The 20,535-nt window shown below is 43.5% G+C and overlaps 1 protein-coding gene across 9 annotated transcripts in view; it reads left to right on the forward strand.

Annotated features, from left to right (window-relative positions):
* The window catches only part of RIMBP2 (RIMS binding protein 2), an 85,553-nt gene that overhangs the window by 7,039 nt on the left and 57,979 nt on the right, over window positions 1-20,535 (forward strand). For all 9 annotated transcript variants that reach the window (XM_087913459.1, XM_087913454.1, XM_087913456.1 and 6 more), the window contains exon 2: window positions 2,872-3,015. The gene's annotated coding sequence lies outside the window, so the exon portion shown is untranslated. The remainder of the gene's footprint in view (window positions 1-2,871; window positions 3,016-20,535) is intronic.

The following is a 20,535-nucleotide window of genomic DNA, read 5'->3' on the forward strand; positions in this document are numbered from 1 at the left end:
ACTTTCATGATTGATTCTATTCCACTATTCCACTATTTCTTCAATATTAGTGTAATTCTTGTTACGCGGTGAGTGATCGTACAGTGAGTTGGCCATCGAAAGGAGCAACTCGGTCATGGTGAGTTGGCCATGGAAAATTGTCACAAACTCCTGCTTCGGATACCATGAAGCCTCCTCCCAGAAGATAACAAGGAAACCTGGTCATGGAGAGGATATGTAGCATCCCTTACGAATCTGCCGATCCTACTCGAGCAGCGTGTCAACAGTTCTGATTGACAAACCCAACTGAAGCAGGCATGGTCAAGACAATGCAATCTCTGAACGCAAAACTTTATTGAGTACATCATTTGGGCACTGATGAGGGCAAAACCAAATCTAGCTAATTCCCGCACAAAATTAGCTTTTAATGACCTTTTTTAAAAATATATTCTTAATAGAACAATTCCTTTGCCGAAAGGGGAAGTATTGTTCGCCTGCAGAAAATTGGAAGAAATTTGATCATGGCTAGGCCTGCAATATCCATTTATTAGTAGACATAATAGGGCTTCTGCTGCCCTTTAAAGAATCATTATAGATGGCCTGTTGTCTTCTAAATTTTCTAAATAAGGGAGAGAGTGGCCCATTTCTTTCCTATGAATTCTGTGGGGCTACCTCAACGTGAGGCCCTCTTTAAATGTCTATTCTCAGTCCTCCAGGTCATGGTTGTCCCAAGGGTGCTTTTTTTTCAAGAGGCAATTGGACTTTCTGGGGGTTTTCTGAAAGCATTTCACTTCTCATCCAAGAAGCTTCTTCTGTTCTGACTGGATGGTTGGGGAATGGAAGGATTTGTATTCTTTGCAGACAACTGGTCATTTGCACTCTTTTAGGGAGTTGTTGAGGCCACTTGGAGGTTTATCTGTGTCCTCCGGATTACCTGAGTGGTGCCAATGGTTCCTGTAGTCTGCAATTTTGGGACACAGATAAACCTCCACGTGGCCTCAACGACTCCTTAAAAGAGTGCAAATGACCAGCTGTCTGCAAGGAGTGTAAATCTTTGCATTCATATATTAATTTTATGATCTCACTGCTAATCATTGTATTGTTTCGGTATGTTAATGATACCGTCATTCATTCTCTAATTTTCCAGTTAATGTTTAGTTCTTATTCATAATTCCCGATCAGTTTTTTGAAAATGAGCTGCAAATGTAGGTACTATTGGGTGAAGTCTTGGCTTTGTTAATTGTCAGAATAGTTAGCTTCAGGGAGGACATCGGTGGGGCTTGTGTTTTTCTGCACGGTGGTTTTGATGGGTTTCGGCAAACTGTTTCATGTTCTTCAACGTGGAGATGTTTCCTCCAGTTTGTCTCAGAAATAGGCAACCTGATTGCTTCCTAAAAAGACACTGCTGTTTGGCGATTTTTTTTAAAAAACAAAACAAAACAGACCTCGGTATGCAAATGTGTAATATTTTTCTTTCACCGGGGGAAGAAGATTGAAAACCCAGGCTTGCTAATCTAGTGGAGCAGGCAAGGGAATATAAATATCAAACGTGCAAAGATTTGCAGTGGAGCATTCAACGAGGGAAGCCAAAACCAGCATGAAACAGGAATAGCAATTGGAGCCCAGCCTAGATGGTTAAGGATGGCCGACTTTTCAAACACTTTGCTAAAGTTAGCTCCCGATGCCCTGAAGCTGTGAAGTCTATGCCAAGACGTGGTCCCTTGCACAGCTTCCACAACTAACAGAATAAGAATAGCAGAATTGGAGGGGACCTCAGAGGTCTTCTAATCTATCCCCTTGCTGAAGCAGGAGACCCTACACCATTCCGGACAAATAGTTGACCATTGTCTTCTTTAAAACCTCCAGTGATGGCGCATGCACAACTTCTGGAGGCAATCCATTCCACTGGTTTAATTGTTCTCACTGTGGGGTCCTTGGTACTCCCTGAGCTTGGCTGTTTTCTTGCAGATCCTTCCTTCTAGCACTGATGATGTTCCCTAGTTAGGTAATGAAACGTCTGCAGGAAAACCACTAAGCTCCGAGAGCACAGTTCAACTCTGAGCTACAAATATGACCTTCTAATAGACTAGACTTTTCCTGGGTCTCCATTCCTGTTTTTCTTTTTTTTAAAAAGTATTTTTATTGTGCATTTTCCTTCATTTTGCAATTGCAATTTCAATTTTGCAACAACGATATGCTGGTAGTATCAGCACCTTTTAAAAATATACACGATGTTATACGTCCTAGTTATCACAATTTTTCTCTTTTTTATATAGTCCATGGAAAAAAAAGAATAAAAACTTGATATTATACAACATACTTATATCTATTGCATCCATGGTTATAACATACTTCTGTATACATTTATCACTCTGTATATTTTGATTTGCAATTATGTACAATCTAGTACCAATATTGCTTACGATACGTATCCTTTTATATAGCTTTATACCTGTATTTGTTTCTAACCTGTTGATCCTCGTTTGTCATCCCTTTTCTAACCTTTGCATCTATTGTTTAGCCAATTGTACCATAGATCCCATATTAGGTAATACTCTGTTTCTCCTTTGTCTTTAACCTCCATCATTAACTTGTCCATTTTGGCGCATTCTAATGTTTTCTTTATTACCATTTCCTCTGTGGGTATACTTCCATTTTTCCAATTTTGTGCATACGTAATTCTAGCCACTGTTATTAGATGTAGCATTCCTCATCAGTCACTTTTTCTATCTTTGGCCCCAAGACGGAGATATGGAATTTGACATATTTTTAAACTACGGCATCAAAGGCAACTGAAAACAATCATTCAAGAATTTTGGTGAACCATCGCCAAAATTGTTTTCCCCCCCCCAAAAAAGGAGTGCAAATAATAACCCTCTTTCTCATTTTCAGGTTGGAAATGAGTTGCCATCCAGACAACCTGCAGCGACACAGAAAACATTGGAACAAATCCTTCTTTTAGAAGGAAGAGAATCCGGGTATTTTGGTCGAATGTCATCAGCCTAAACTGAGTGAATCGCCGTTTGCGGGTTTTTGGTAAGTCACCCACGTTTCGTATCGGGTTTGGGGGTTTGTTTCCAGACCTTTCCATGACAATGATGTTGGAGATAAAAGATAAAAGGCAATGTTTGGTGCGAGGACCCTTGTGTGATTTACACCTTTCTTCCTTTCCTGTCGGTGAGAATCTATCGTGTTTGGATTCCTTGTATTGGATTGTGGCTTTGCCAAATAGGAAGTCTGGCCTTCACGTCTCCCACTCTAAAGTGCTGAAATGCATTTTTGGCTTATCATTCAGTATGGATTAATGGTGCAAGGAGTGAGGAGCCCGTGCATAGCTGGGAGTCCAAAGTGTTTCCATAGCAATAGCCATAGCACTTAGACTTATATACCCCTTCACAGTGCTTTACAGCCCTCTCTAAGTGGTTACAGAGTCAGCATCGTATCCTCAACAATCTGGGTCCTCATTTTACCGACCTTGGAAAGATGAAAGGCTGAGTCAACTTGAGCTGGTCAGGATCGAACTGCTGACAGTGGGCAGAGTCAGCCTGCAATACTGCATTCTAACAGGAAGGAAGGAAGGAAGGAAGGAAGGAAGGAAGGAAGGAAGGAAAAAAGGAAGAGCAAAGAAATACCACTGTGAAGCAGTATATTAGATGTATATACCGCTTCACATTGCTTTACAGCCCTCTCTAAGTGGTTTATCAGCCTATCGCCCCCAACAATCTGGGTCCTCATTTTACCAACCTTGGAAGGAGGGAAGGCTGAGTTAACCTTGAGCCCATCAGGATTGAACTCCTGGCTATGGGCAGAATTAGCCTGCAAAGCTGCATTTTAACCACTGTGCACCATGGATGGATGGGTGGAAGGAAGGAAAGAAAGAAGGAAGGGGAAAAGGAAGAGGAATAGCAATAGCACTTAGACTTATATACCGCTTTAGAGTGCTTTCCAGCCCTCTCTAAGCAGTTTACAGAGCCAGCCTCTTGCCTCCAACAATCCGGGTCCTCATTTTACCGACCTTGGAAGGATGGAAGGCTGAGTCAACCTTGAGCCTGTCTGTATCGAACTGCCAAACTGCAGCCAGCAGTCAGCAGAAGTCCCTGCGTCACCGGCTCATGCCTCTTTGTGCACTTCAGGGTTTGTGGTTTAAGCCATTGTTCCGCGCCCTTTCCAACAATGTGGACTGGCAGGGTGGGGTGGCTGACAGGCGCACAGCTCCATTGGCACAAGCGGTGTGCACACATACCTGCCAGTCATGGCAATGGGGCACGCACACAGATGCTCGCCCACCGCTTGCACAAGTAGGGATGCGTGAGAGTGCATGCACTCACCCGCCGTTTCTGTGGCCCGGTTGCAGATAGCTCACAGCTCACTGAAAGGCCACGGCCCAGAGGTTGGAACCCCTGATTTAAGGCACGCCATAGTTGAGAAAAAGAAGAAAACACCCATATACAGGAACCATTTGCACCACTCAGGTGACCCCGAGGACACCGATAAAACCTCCAAGTGGCCTCAACGACCCTCCAAAGGGATGCAAATGACCAGCTTATCTGCAAGGAATATAAATCCTTCCATTCACGCACCATCCAGTCAGAACTGAAGAAGCTTCTTGGGTGAGAAGCGAAATATCTTCCAAAGAAAAAAAAACAGAAAGTCCAGTTGCCTTTGGGACAACCATGACCTGGATGACTAAGAATCTCTGCGGACTCTTCCTACACCCTAGCTACAGATATTTGCCGCCACTGCAGAACAGCTATGTTTCTGTGTTGAAAGGAACACTGCCAAACCGTCACTCCTCTTTATCCTTGACCATTAAGCATGCAGCCTGCGAAGACAGGTTTGTTTGCTGGCTTCCTTACCTGGTAGTTACTAGGCAACTGTAGAATTTACTGCATTGGGTGACAGCTGTTGGGTAAATGCACGGAAGTCTACATGGACAGGGAATTGGCGGGGTGGGAGAGGGGATTGCAATCGATACCTATAAAGAGATTGGGAAGCGAGAAGGCAAAGGTCACTTCGCTGGGAGTGCCACGAGCTTTGAGGGGGGGTCATTTTGCTAAAGATGTTTAAAATTATTTTATTCATTTCCTGCCTTGGTTCTTTTGCAAACAGCTCGAGGCGGTGAACGTATACTATGTGCTTTCTCCTTACTTTCTGCACAACAACTTTGTGAGGTGGGTTGGGCTGAAAGAGAGGGACTGGCTCAGAGTCCCTTAGCTGGCTTTGATGCTAAAATAGGACTGGAACTCACCGTCTCCTGGTTGGCCCAAAGTCACCCAGCTAGCTTTCATGCCTCAAGGTGGAACTAGAAGTCACAGTCTCCTGGTGATTGGCCCAAAGTCACCCAGCTAGATTGCATGCCTGAAGGTGGAACTAGAACTCCCAGTCTCCTAGTGATTGGCCCAAAGTCACCCAGCTAGATTTCATGCCTTAAGGTGGAACTAGAACTCACAGTCTCCTGATGATTGGCCCAAAGTCACCCAGCTAGATTTCATGCCTTAAGGTGGAACTAGAACTCACAGTCTCCTGGTGATTGGCCCAAAGTCACCCAGCTAGATTGCATGCCTGAAGGTGGAACTAGAACTCCCAGTCTCCTGGTGATTGGCCCAAAGTCACCCAGCTAGATTTCATGCCTGAAGGTGGAACTAGAACTCACAGTCTCCTGATGATTGACCTATAGTCAACCAGCTAGCTTACATGCCTGAAGGTGGAACTAGAACTCACAGTCTCCTGGTAATTGGCCCAAAGTCACCCAGCTAACTTTCATGCCTAAGATGGGACTAAAACTCACCATCTTCTGGTGACTGACACATAGGCACCCAGCCATCTTTCATGACCAAAACGGGACTAGAACTCACAATCTTCCACTTTCTAGCCTGGTGCCTTAATCAGTAGACCAAATGGACTGTAAAGATCATCAAGTAAGTTTTCTATGGTTGCTTTGGTTCTTCTTCTCTGCTCTACAGCTCTTCTGCCTTGCCTGAGACCTAAGGATGTCTCTAGAGGATTGGGGGCTTTCCTGTTGCAGGTCCGCACCAGCTGCACACACAAAGCAGTTGTTGGATCCACAAATTTATACTACCTGTTCTATGGGCGTGGCTTCGTGGGCGTGGTAGGATAAGGATATTGCAAAATCTCCATTCCCTCCCCACCCCACTAACCTGCTTTCCAGCTCCATTCTCCCGTGCAGGGCAACCAAAAGAGACCCAGCCAATCATCTGGGACTCGGGAGGCAGAGAATAGATGGGGTTGGGGCCAGTCAGAGGTGGGATTTGCCGTTTCTCCGGACTACTCAAAATTTCTGCTACCGGTTCTCCACAACCGGTCAGAACCGGCTGAATACCACTTCTGTAAGCAGGGCTTTTTCTGTACCAGTCCCTAGGAAATAGGAGCTCCTTTCCCTAGGATGTAGCAGAAAGTTAGCCCTGAACCCACTGAGAGAGTAGAGAAATAGTAGACAAGTGGATAGTTTCATTTGACCTTTAATAATACTTTGCGAAACCTTCAACAAGAACGCTCGAAGCAAAAAGACATCACATTTCAAAATTGCCGTGCGTGTTTGAAGCCCATGTTTATGGAAGACTGTCGTTGGCTTCCGCGAAATTGTGAAGAGGAGCAGATGTGTGGTGTGTTTGCGTTAGCACCTCCAGTAAATATTTGGTCCATTCAGTCGAGTGTTTTTAAGGGAATCTACAACGCGAGCAACCTGCAAACATTTCTCCCCACCCCCCGCCCTTAATGTTTACACATGCTTTTTTTTCACCAGGTTTTTCGAACACGGAGTTGGAACTTTTTGTGAGATGATGTTTAACTAGGCACGCCTTTTGAGCAACGCTGTTTCTGAAGTTGGGGAAACGCACCACCCTAAAATTACTCAGCTGAATAGGAGGTGGCACTTTATCACATCTGGATTTATAGCAGGGGAGTTGAGGCAGAGAGTTTTCTGCAGTGGCCTGTGAGGATAACCTTGGGAGACAGGAGGGAGAGGAGTTACGGCCCAGACTACACTCTACCTTATGGAGCCATCATTGTCCAGTTATTTCAGCCCGTCCCATCCATTCAGGCAGGGAAGACATGTTTTTATTCTTTTAATAATTTTATTGTACACCAACCAGAGTTCCTCTTTGGGGGGGAAAGGTAGTTCTTCAATCAGATGACAGACAGACAGACAGACCGACCGACCAATGATACAAATGGCTAGAGATAGATATGGATTTATGTAGATAGATGACAGAGAAAGGTGGATGGAGGTAAATAAAGAGATAGAGAAATAGAAAAGGAAATGGATGGAGAGGATGGGTGGGTAGGTAGGTAGGTAGGTAGGTAGATAGATAGATAGATAGATAGATAGATAGATAGATAGATAGATAGATAGATAGATAGATAGATAGATAGATGATATTGCTATAGATAGATATGGATGGAATTTATGTAGATAGATGACAGAAAGATGAGTGGAGATAGATCAAGCGATAGAGAAATAGAACAACAAATGGATGGAGATAGATAAAGAGATAGATAGATGGATGGAGGGATGGACAGACAGACATATAGGCAGACAGACAGATGATGCATATGATATGGCTAGAGATTGATAGAGACAGGAGAGAGAGAGAGAGAGAGAGAGAGAGAGAGAGAGAGAGAGAGAGAGATGCAGATAAATAGATAGTGAAATAGAGAGATGGATGGAGATGACAGGCAGGCAGGCGAGACATTTGAATCCAAAGCAGGAATGAGGATGGAGAAAGCACCTCAGATGGGACCCTCCCTCGTTCCCTGAAACATAAAAACAGGGGTGGGGAGGGTGAGTGTTTTTCAAGATTTCCAGATTCTTATTACTGTAACCTTACACTAAAAGTAGCATTGTAGTAGTGACGGGTTCTAGTCTGGACTTAGGGCTGTAAGTTTTGTGTTCCCCTATCGGTCAGGCCCCGTAAAATATATGATGAATCTTTGAATGATGGCATCAACCTATATATCAGCAGAGTTGATGTCCCCATTTCCTTTCTGAGCAAAGCGGTGCAATCGCCCGATGCAACCCTTTGACAAGCTTAAGCCAAATATACTATGTCAGATCTTCATTAAGAGCCTTGACAAGAGACATTAGTTCAGAGAGAGGAAGCATCTGTGAGCAAATGGCATCGCAGACCTGAGATTTAATAAAATCGAGACTAATTCGGTTTGTACCAAATTTACCTAACTTTAATTCTAGAGGGGAGAAGATACGAAGTGAGTGTTTGACTCTTTGCCCATCGTTCCAGGTAAACCAGACAGGAAACAAGGAAACAGTTGAGCTAATTCTATTTTATTGTTAAGGCTACATTAACAGAACCTTTGCAAGTGCCATTCTCACACCGTCATCTTTACAAGCAATAACTTAGGGGGAGCCTCTTCTGAGCCTCTTTGCTCCACCCACTAGGCAACTATGCACGATGTTACCCCTTATCTGACTGATATTTCTTTCCTGGTCTCCCAAAGTCATTCTCACACCTATTTACAGTATTTCTTAATCTTGGCAACTTCCAGGGAATGTGGACTTCAACTCCCAGAATTCTCATCCATGACCATGTTGGCTGTGGAATTCTGGGAGTTGAAGTCCACACGCCCGGAAATGGCTGTGGTAGAGTAAATAGTACATTAAGTGGTTGGTTACTTGTCACATTGTGTTTGTAGTTCTTGTTGGTTGCCCTTAAAAGACGTCTGGACTTGGGCATGTTGACTGTGACAAACTTTGAAACGGAAAGATACTTTTAAAATCAGATGCCCGGAAGTCAATTTTCTGCACGTAACTCAACATCGATGGCCTGGTTTCCGACTAGACCCAATTCCTTACTAGAGAGAAATCAGGTTGGTTGAGCAGCTGAAGGCGGTGGGGTTTGGAGAAGGGGGCCTGTGCTTCATCTGCATGGCGTTGCTCGCTTGTTCCTCCCCACCTCCAAGTTTAATAACCAAGTTATTAAAAATTCATATGCCTGGCTCTCTTGCTGATATGTTGTTTTCATTGTGAAAGCTGCCAACGTGATTAATAATTGAGGGCAATTAAAAACAGGTATGTTAAAGCCGTGTGATTTTAATAGGTTGGTTTTGTTGGCATAACAAATGCTTTGTTGGTTGTATTGGAGGGCTTTTGTGCCTAAGGTGGGACTAGAACTCACTGTCTCCTGGTGAGTGACCTAAACTTACAGAGTTGGCTTTCAAGCCTAAGGCAGAACTAGAACTCACCGTCACCTGTTGATTGATCTAAACTCACACAGTTGACTTTCATGTCTAAGGTGGGATTAGAATTCACTGCCTCCTGGTGATTGGCCCAAGGCCACCTAGCCAGCTTTCATGTCTAAGACAGGACTAGAACTCACAGTCTCCGTCTCCTGGTGATAGGCCTAAACTCAAACTGTTGGTTTTCATGCCTAAAGTGAAACTAGAATTCACCTTTGGACCAAGTTGCTCAGCTGGCTTTCATGCCTAAGGTGGGACTAGAACTCCCAGTCTTTTGGTGATTGATCTAAACTCACACTGTTGGCTTTCATGCCTAAGGTGGAACTAGAATTCACCTTCAGACCAAGTCACTCAGCTGGCTTTCATGCCTAAGGTGGGACTAGAACTCCCAGTCTTCTGGTGATTGATCTAAACTCACACTGTTGGCTTTCGTGCCTAAGGTGAAACTAGAATTCACCTTCGGACCAAGTCGCTCAGCTGGCTTTCATGCCTAGGGTGGAACTAGAACTCCCTGTCTCCTGGTGATTGACCTAAACTCACACTGTTGGCTTTCATGCCTAAGGTGGAACTAGAATTCACCTTCAGACCAAGTCACTCAGCTGGCTTTCATGCCTAGGGTGGAACTAGAACTCCCTGTCTCCTGGTGATTGATCTAAACTCACACTGTTGGCTTTCGTGCCTAAGGTGAAACTAGAATTCACCTTCGGACCAAGTCGCTCAGCTGGCTTTCATGCCTAAGGTGGGACTAGAACTCCCAGTCTTCTGGTGATTGATCTAAACTCACACTGTTGGCTTTCGTGCCTAAGGTGAAACTAGAATTCACCTTTGGACCAAGTCGCTCAGCTGGCTTTCATGCCTAAGGTGGGACTAGAACTCCCAGTCTTCTGGTGATTGATCTAAACTCACACTGTTGGCTTTCATGCCTAAGGTGGAACTAGAATTCACCTTCAGACCAAGTCGCTCAGCTGGCTTTCATGCCTAGGGTGGAACTAGAACTCACAGTCTCCTGGTGATTGACCTAAACTCACACTGTTGGCTTTCATGCCTAAGGTGGAACTAGAATTCACCTTCAGACCAAGTCACTCAGCTGGCTTTCATGCCTAGGGTGGAACTAGAACTCCCTGTCTCCTGGTGATTGACCTAAACTCACACTGTTGGCTTTCATGCCTAAGGTGGAACTAGAATTCACCTTCAGACCAAGTCGCTCAGCTGGCTTTCATGCCTAAGGTGGGACTAGAACTCCCAGTCTTCTGGTGATTGATCTAAACTCACACTGTTGGCTTTCGTGCCTAAGGTGAAACTAGAATTCACCTTCGGACCAAGTCGCTCAGCTGGCTTTCATGCCTAGGGTGGAACTAGAACTCACTATCACCTGCTTTTAAGCCTGGTGCCTTAACTACTAGACCAAACTGGCTCACTTTTGTATAGCATTTGCAATCCAAAGGAAATATCCTACTAGGAACTGCTTTAAGGGATCACAAACTTGATGCCTTTTCCTTCTACATCTATATAAAAAGAATATAATTATCTAGAGGTCTGATTTCTTCCAGTCTGCTGGGATCGCATACAACCAGATCCTTTTCCTGTGCACAATGTTATTTTGTATGGAATCTGCTTGAGCAGTTGTGTGGATATACGGTATTCCCTACCACGTGGATCTGATAAAATTAGCCATTGTTCCAATTGTGTCACTCGCTCTGCTTTGGCCTTCCCAACTGTGACAGTGTCTCTACGTTACTTCCCCCCCCCCTCCCACCCACCCCCCAAAAATGTTTAGCTGCCAAGCGAATTTTGGGAGTGGAGCCAACTCCCCAACAGGTTCTGTTGGCATCTCTGCAGCTTCCTTAAGTTATCCATCGATGCAAAAAGGGAGCTGGACAATTTGGAAGGCCAGGATACATCTCCCCATCCCCCAGGGTTCTTTGGATAGGCACACCATCCCATAATTTCCATACTTAGTGGTGGCTCAGGCAGTCTCTTTTCTATGATATGGCTTAGACTTAGAATAACTTTATTGTCACTTGGTATGTACACTAAGCGGCATACGTTAAAATGAAATTATGTTGCATGCAGCTCTCAAAGGGTCTCTACCTCTAATATAAACATATACATGACAAGATAAACAAACAAACAAACAAATAAATAAATACAAAATTATGCAGGTACCCACATATATTATATGACACAGAGAAACAACACAGTCTAGTTTGGATGTATAGATGTACCGGTATATGGTGAGAGAAACCAATCTTGTGAGTTTACCGGTCAGGTGACATAGGAAGCAAAGCTGTTCCAGAATCTGGCAGTCCTGCTAAAAATACTTGGAAACCTCCTCCTGGAGGGGAACAACAGAAACAAACCATAAAGTGGGTGTGTCGGGTCTCTAACAATGCTTTGCGCTCTAAGCACATAGCAATAGCAATAGCACTTAGACTTATATACCACTTTATAGTGCTTTCCAGCCCTCTCTAAGTGGTTTACAGAGCCAGCCTCTTGCCCCCAACAATCTGGGTCCTCATTTTACCCACCTCAGAAGGAGGGAAGGCTGAGTCAACCTTGAGCCTGGTGGGATTCGAACTGCCAAATTGCAGTCAGCCGGCAGTCGGCAGAAGTAGCCTGCAGTACTGCGCTCTGACCACTGGTGGCTCTATAGTGCTTACAAGCAGCATCCTGAATAATGGGAAGCAAGCGTCCTAGGATTTTCTCCACTGCCCTCACCACTCTCTGTAGGGACTTTCTATCTGAGGCACTGCTGCCATCAATCCAAACAGGGATACGGTTTGTTAAAGCGCTCTCAATCATGCCCCTGTAAAAAGTGGCCAGGTCAGAAGGAGAAAGATGTGCTCTCCTCATCCGACGTAGGAAATGCAGACGCTGATATGCATGCTTCACTCAGGATGACATGTGGAGAAACCAATTCAGATTGTTAGTTATCTGCACCCCCAGATACTTAATACTGTTGACCACCTCCACAGGTGCGTCCTGCTGATACTGAGTGGAGTGTGATCATGCCGGGCGATGTGATATCTGGGGTCCTTGTTGTTCTCTGAGATTGGTTGTGGGTTTTTTTTGTTTTTGTTTTTTTTGCAGATGTTTCATGACCCAACTAGGCAACATGATCAGTACTAGAAGGGAATGGGGTTTGCAGAGAGGAGGAGGAGGAGGAATAGAAGGAGGAGGAGGAAGAATAATGACTGTGGGGTCATTGGTGTTCTTAGAACTTGGTGGGGTTTTTGCAGACATTTCATGAGCCAACTAGGCAATATGATCAGTGCTAGAAGGGAATGGGGTTTGCAGAGAGGAGGGGGGGAGGAGGAGGAGGAGGAGGAGGAGGAGGAGGAGGAGGAGGAGGAGGAGGAGGAGGAGGAGGAGGAGGAGGAGGAATAATGACTGTGGGGTCATTGGTGCTCTCTGAACTTGGGTTTTTGTTGCAGACATTTCATGAGCCAACTAGGCAATATGATCAGTGCTAGAAGGGAATGGGGTTTGCAGAGAGGAGGGAGGGAGGGAGAGGAGGAGGAGGAGGAGGAGGAGGAGGAATAATGACTGTGGGGTCATTGGTGCTCTCTGAACTTGGGGTTTTTTTGCAGACATTTCATGAGCCAACTAGGCAATATGATCAGTGCTAGAAGGGATTGGGGTTTTACTCTCTGTTTATAGACAAGTGGCTTCCCCCGTCACTGTCGATGGGAGTGTTGGTTTCTTTCTTGGTAGTTCCTTGAAAGAACGAAGTCTTACGTGGCCTATTTATTGATCTCTAATCCTGGGAGTCATTTAATTTTTGAGAGGCAAATTCTAAATGGGCTCTTTCCCCATTTGGATCTGGACCCGGGAGCTCAAAATTCAGAGGGACAGAAGTGGTGGAAATAAATTTTTGACATTTCGTGGCCTTTCTGCTGCGTTGTTTGCTTAAGGAGGGTAATTGAGTTTGGCTGTGATTACAGCAGGTAACCAGATTGCAGTGTTAATGTTGCCGGCACAGCAGGAAATGAGAACATCGATTTTGTTTTGTTTTTTTAATCATTAGCCTGAGAGCTGATGCTGGAATAGGCAGATTTTGAAATCTCTTTGCTTCTGAATTTTTTCCCCCAGGCTTGAAGCTTCTCTTCTGGGAAGAGGAGACTGATAAAGAGTTTTGCAAGAGATGTTATTTCTACAGGTAAAATATAAGCTATCCGATAGAAAGTAGGACTCTCCTTCTAGACCTCAAAAAAGTCAAGACATAGTCGGTGTGAACCATAAGTGTATTCAGCAGTTCTGACCAGTTCTGGAGAACCGGTAGCAGAAATTTTGAATAGTGGGGAGAACTGGCAAATACCACCCCTGACTGGAGATTTTACAGTATCCTTCCCCTGCCACGCCCACCAAGCCACGCCCTCCCAAGCCACGCCCACAGAACCGGTAGTTTTAAAAAATCAGTATTCATATGGCTAGTGTCCTGTCAGTGTGTGAGAGAGTTGAGGGCTGTTTGGAAACTGAAATGGTCTTTGCTGTGTGAGCAAGAAGGAGACAGCAAGGAGCCTGGGCGTGGCTTAGCTCAACTGTTCTGTATTAAAGCTACTTGGTGCTCCGAAATTGAAACTCCTCTCTGCTTGTGTTTTGCATTTGAAAGAGATTTCTTTTCAGGTAGGGAGGGGGAGTAGAACTCCTTAGCATCAGAGCATGCTAATAATATAGGAAATACTAATGCTGTGATGGTAATTTTGAAAAATCCTTTCTTAGTGAGCACCTAGAAGGAACATACGTGCTGAATTTCAAGTTTGCAGGCTTTACGGTCCTGGAGATTTTATGATGATGCGTGAGTGGCATTTTGCATACATTTTCCTTTAATAAAGAGAAAAAAACTCAATCTCTATATGAACAGCGTCTGAGTACAGTTAGTTCTGAACAGCAACAAGACGATAAGCATAATCATCATCATAATATACATATCATTGATAATAATCACATAATAATAGTAACCTTGGCTTATCCATACTAGAAAGCTTTCCTTCCATAATTAATCATTCCCTTAATCTCTTTGATTTCTAATCTCTGTTTCTGTTAGTTAATCATTGGTAAAACAAAGTATTCATATTTTAACAAAGTTAAAAAGTATTCAGTTTCTTCCTTCTCCTTTATTTTTATGCAACTTTAAGACTTGTGGAGGGCAAAGACTAACTAAAGACTAAGAAGAGGGCAAAAACTAACTAAAGGAACTAGCAAAGCCACTAATCTGGCAGTTTCTATCAGCTGTTCTTCACCAACCAGCAAATCTGAATTTTGGCCAGATTCCTAAATCTACTACAATAGGGATATATATATATACAGGAGAGTGATCTCATCTTCCTTGACTGGCCGTTCTCTAGTCCTTCTATTTCAGGATCTTATAGGCAATGGCTGTGCAAGATTTATGATACTGCAGTACAGCAGGAAAGAAAAGCATTTCTGCCTCTTTATCCAGCTTGCAACAATAAAAAACAAAGCTCAAATTTAAACATTGGCTAAGAGTTGACAAACCCCTTGATGTCACATCATCCATCAAGGTTGATGCAATTGGCTTCAAAAACAACAACAACATACAAAACTTCATTTTGAGTGATTGTTCTGTCTAGTTCACCAACTGCAGACACAGTTTCTTTGTAGGCATCAACCACAGATACCACCAACTGGAGTTACATTATGTCAAAATGCCCACGTCCTTAAACATGTTCAAGAGGCAAGAAGATATGCCAACGTTTCAGGAACTTTGTTGTGGATCCACTTTGATCATTCTTAAGTATCTACAGTATCTGTCTGATTCTGTCTTTTTTCTTTCTTTCTTTCTTTCTTTCTTTCTTTCTTTCTTTCTTTCTTTCTTTCTTTCTTTCTTTCTTTCTATCTATCTATCTATCTATCTATCTATCTAATCATCTATATCTACCTACATACATAGGGTATCTTTATCTACCTACCAATCATCTATCAACATTATCTATCATCTATCTATTGTCCATCCTATCTATTGTCCACCCTGTATACATGCATGCATGCATACATACATATATACATTTACCCATTTGATCATTTATACAGCCATTGATCTACCTACCACCCACCCATCCATCCATCCATCCCTATAGCCACTGTAATGCTAGAAAACCTGAAAGCAGAACTATTTTATAAAGAAGATCATGCTGAGAAACTGGCCAAGTCTGCTGAGAGGATAGACACTTTCCCTATTCTCTCCTTCTTCTTCCTGTGCCTGAAACAGCTGAGAAATCTTTGTGCCTTCATCCTTACGGGCAGCATGGTCTTCAGAGTATGGGCAAGAAAGCCAAGATGGTGTCCAGAGCAGCATGACCAAGCTCCTCCTCCTTCCATATCTGGGACCAGATTTCTCCTGCAACCCCCTAGTGACCGAGTTCTCTTCCAAACTCTTAGATCTTTCATGATTCTTGCTGGTCTCCTACGTCTTAACGAAATAAGAGCTTTTCAGTAACAAGATCCAGAACTCCCCAAAGGGAGATAAATATTCTCGAGCAGACAAACGCTTGCAGGAATTGTTTTCTCCATGAAATAGAACAGTGCTCAATGATTACATAACAGAGATGCCAAGGGGAGGCGGAGGAAGGGGTATCTAATGTTGTGTTCTCTCCAATTCAATTCCAGATCCATTTAGGAGGAGGTGACATTTGCCAGGGCGGAAAGAAAAGAGGATGTGATAAGTTCTCTCTCAAACTTAGAAACAAAATTTGGGTTACATTTGGAAGTGAGTGTACCTTGAATTGTTGAGAAGGAATGGGACAGCCTCCTCCTTCTTTCCCAAGAAAATGAATTGCCTGGGGAAAGAGTTGTGTTGTTTTGTCATTCCCCCAAATGTATTCCCCACTCATATTGCGGGAATCTGACTTTGGGATTGTCTACGGAGAGTCTCGGTCCTCCAGGGCATGGTTGTCCCAAGGGTGCTTTTTCAAGAGGCAACTGGACTCTCTGGTTTCTCTTGTGAAGACATTTCGCTTCTCCCCCAAGAAGCTTCTTTAGCTTGGACTTTCATTGAAATCCTTCCATTCCCACCATCCAAGTCAGAGCTGAAGAAGCTTTGTGGGATGAGAAGCGAAACGTCTTCCAAGAAAAATCAGAATATCCAGTTGCCTCTTGAAAAAAAGCGCCTTTGGGACAACTTTGGGATTGAAGAGAAGAAGACGATGCCTTTCTCTCCATTTCTAAATACAAAAACATCGGTCATCCCAAAAACCTTGTTTTTGCAAAAGCCATTCCTTTTTTTTTTTTTTTTAAATGAAAAGAGCTACTCTTTATCCTCTGGACTGTCTCTTTTCTGTTCCTCATCCCAGTTTGGTCTGATCTTTTTTACCACGCAGATGTGGCTGAAAATACACAGCTCCGCTTGGTTTGTGCTCCCAAATTAAACTCCTGCAGGTTTTAAATGTTGGTTGTTTGCTCCATCAAGCATGTACGTCTCTCTTTCATTTTGTCTTCCAGCCCTTTGGAAGAAGAAGAAGACACAGAGTCTTGCCTTCTTCTTTTCTTCTCTATCCTAATTGGTATCTGTTATTGCAAAGTTTCTCAAAACAAACGAACAGAAAGCAAACCCCCAAACAAAACACAAACCACGATAGACGGAAGCTGGTTCAGCACCAAAGGGAAGAGCGGAGAAAGAAGGTTGCTCTCCAGGGTGCTGAAGTTCCTTAAGACACAATTAACGGATGGCACATTCCGTGTTGGAGCTGTCCATGTTGACGAAGGCACCACATGTCCTTGAAAACATAGTGTTAGTTGCCTTGTCAAGTTCCCTCTCTCTGAGAATCCAATAAAACTGATTTAGTACTTTAATTAGTTGGATTCACCCAAATCACCCCAGGTTTTCTTTGGATTATATGCCTCAAAATGAACCTATGTATCTGCTGAGTTTCCAGAGTGGAGATTTCCCCATCCCCTCATTCTGAGACTTGCAATAGGAACATAGAATTATAGCATTGGAAGGGACCATGAAGGTCTTCTAGTCCAACCCCCTGCTCAAGCAGGAGACCCTATTACCATTCTGGACAAATGGCTGTCCAATGTCTGTACTTGAAAACCTCCAGTGATGGAGCACCCACCCTTCCAGAAGCAAGTCGTTCCACTGAGTAATTGTCCTCACTGTCAAGAAATTGTTCCTTATTTCCAGCCTTGCTCAGGGTATTCAGCCATTTTGGTATTCCCCAAACCATGGGGAACATCATGCCTGGGACACCATGAACCACTCTCCTTACCTTGATTAGAATTGCCAGCCTCTCTTTTTCCATTCTGTTAATTCTTCAAGGGTAATGCTATTATTTTATTTTTAAACAATTAAAACCTGACAGCCTTTGCCTCCAGTATCATTTTTTTTTTTTTTTGTAATCATCATCTGCGTGTGCTAGTTTGGGCAATTAAATTGGAGACAGTTGACAGGGAATGTCAGTTCTTTTTGGAGGAAACTGACTTGATCGTCTCTGCTTAGGAAAAGGGGCGAGTTTTCTAAATGCTCTCTCCCTAGGCTAGAGAGAACGAACCCCAGGATCAGTAATTGTTTCCTCAGTTCAGGGAAAGATTAACAACAACAAAAAAATCTGTCTTGTAAAAGAAAGAGAGGGTTTGTATTATTAACGGAGACAGAAACTTGTCCAATTAAAGGATGAGTTGTTGATTCAGTGTAAGAATTTAATGGATTTATTGAGTCACTTCACTGCATCACTACGGATTTAGGGAACAGCCAAATAAATACAGTTTCAAATAAACACACAGTTTTGTCTAACCAAAAGCTACTTTTTAAAGAGGCGTGCCTCTTTCTTCTCAATAGATCCTTGCTTCTTGTTGTGGGTTTATAAAGGTACAGAAAGCACGTACAATATTTGACCAAATTTAAAAGGAAATGTGTGCAACTGTGAATAAAGATAGAATGGAAGGGTTGATCCTTTGCACAGCCCATGCGACAATATTTTGATTAGTTACAATAACAGCATAACAGAACTGGAAGGGGCCTTAGAGGTCTTCTAGTCCAACCCACTGCTCAAGCAGGAGACCCTATACGATTCCAGAGAAGTAGCTGTCCAATCTCTTCTTAAAAACTTCCAGTGTTGGAGCATTTACAACTTCTGGAGGCAAGCTGTTTCTCTGATTAATTGTTCTAATTGCCAGGAAATTCCTCCTTAGTTCTAGGTTGCTTCTCTCCTTGATTAGTTTCCATCTGTCGCTTCTTTTCTTGCCTTCAAATGCTTTGGAGCAGGGGTCTCCAATCTTGGCAACTTTAAGACTTGTGGACTTCAACTCCCAGAATTCCTCAACCAGCAAATCTAGCTGAGGAATTCTGGGAGCTAAAATCCACAAGTCTTAAAGTCGTCAAGGTTGGAGACCCCTGCTTTGGATCAACCTCCTCATCTCTGGGGCAGCCCCTCAAAGATTGGAAGACTGCTATCTTCTTACCCCTCATCCTTCCTATCACTAGACTAGCCATGCCCAGTTCCTGCATCCATTCATTGTATGTTTTAGCCTCCAGTCCTCTACTGGACCAGACTGGACTGAATTTTAGGCATTGCAAAGAAGCGACGTTGAACTGAGGATTCCCAAACCACCATCGCCCCAATTCCTTGAGACGTGTTATGAAGGACTAGATAACTTTTTAAATATTGCACCGACCAATGGCTGCAACAGAGCTTAAAAGTTTCGACTTTTGCAAATGTCTCTCTCTGTGTGTGTATGTGTACGTGCTGGTGCGAATGTGTGGATTTCTCTCTCCCTGCCCTAACTCTCTCCCCAGCCCCCAGGCAACTAATATGTTGTTTCCAGGCACTTACCAGAAAGGTCAACCCCAACCAGGCAGGAAAATTAATTTAAATTTAACAGCAGGCACCCTGCACCAGAGCAGGAGGTCTAACCCTTGGGAGGGGAGGGGCTGTTTATATGGAGGAAACCATGTGGGGAGCTGGGTGGAGAAGCAAAGCCACAAGACCAGACACGGTTTTCCGTAGCAATTGTTTAAAGCCGCCGTTTAAGGATTCGGCGCTTCCTGGCACCCTTCTTGATTCCTCTTGGGTTAGCCGCGCCAACACCGCTCAGAGGTTGCTCCGCACCCACCTTTCAGGAGGATATTTGGGCAGGTAAGTTTTGCAACTTCATTGCTTTCCATGTATTGCTTTCCTCTTGTGGCCCCTTTACGAGGGAGGCGTTCTTTGCCGTCTTTCAACAATGTCCTGCCAGCACCTTCTTCGTCTTGCTTGGCTGTGGGAATAAAAAAGTAGAATGCATTTATTGCGGTGGTAGATCAGCTCCGAAACAGGGATCCAGCCCCTACCTGATTCCCAGAATTCAACAAGCAAATTGCTTTGTCTTCAGCAACAGAGTGGTCCATGTCTGGAATACTCTACCTGACTCTGTGGTTTCTTCCCCAAACCCCCAAAATTTTAACCTTAGACTGTCAACTGTTGACCTCACCCACTTCCTAAGAGGTCTGTAAGGGGCGTGCATAAGCGCACCAATGTACCTACTGCCCCTGTCCTAATGTTCTCTTTATTCATATCCATTTCATTAATAATCATGTTTATATTTATATCTGTTATCTAATACATGCTCGACAAAGAAATAAATAATAAAAATAAATAAATATTGGCACATTGCACAGCTAACAGGAATAATCTAAACTTATCAACTTGTTTTGACGAATGGTTCGACAGGGTTCTTTCTTTTCTTCCACTCAACCATGTTAGAAAGTATTATAAAATATAAAGTAAATAGAAAAGCGGCGGGGTGGGGGGGCAGAAGGAAAGGGGGAAAGAGAAGTGAGGAAAGATAAGAAAAGGAAAGGAAAAGAAGGAATTGACTCTCGACCCTCTCTATTACAGGAAAATAAGACCTCTCCAAGGTCCCTTCCAACTTTGTTATTCTGTTCTATTCTATAAAACATTGACGCGTTTCTTCCTTACGGTGGGTCAGTATCATGCAGGGGTTGAGGAGTGGCTAAAATGTTGATTTTGCACCAAGCTTTCCTGCATATTCAGTTGAAATGTCCAGAGGTTTTCTTCAGTTTGGGAAAGAATTGAATTCAACTTCAAGAATACGGCTAAAGGAGAGAAGGGTTGCTGTGTTAGCTTAACCAACTTCTTCTGACAAGATCATCTTTGGGTTGAAAAGAAAATATTGAAAGAAAAGCAGAGGTCCCTACGCCATGCGGTGCACGCGTTTGTTAAATATACCTCTGTCACGACGTTTTGAAACATCTTTGATTACTAATATATGAGTCCAGATCCCCACCGCTTGCTCATTAAGTAAAGGCCAAGCTAGAAGACTTAATCCCTAGCTGTGCAATAATTAACGTAGCAACACAAATGCCACCCAGGGTGGCCGTTG

Source organism: Pseudonaja textilis, chromosome 15 (genome assembly GCF_049901715.1).
Source record: "Pseudonaja textilis isolate UNSWEBS1 chromosome 15, rPseTex1.2, whole genome shotgun sequence".
In the NCBI taxonomy this organism is placed as follows: Eukaryota; Metazoa; Chordata; class Lepidosauria; order Squamata; family Elapidae; genus Pseudonaja; species Pseudonaja textilis.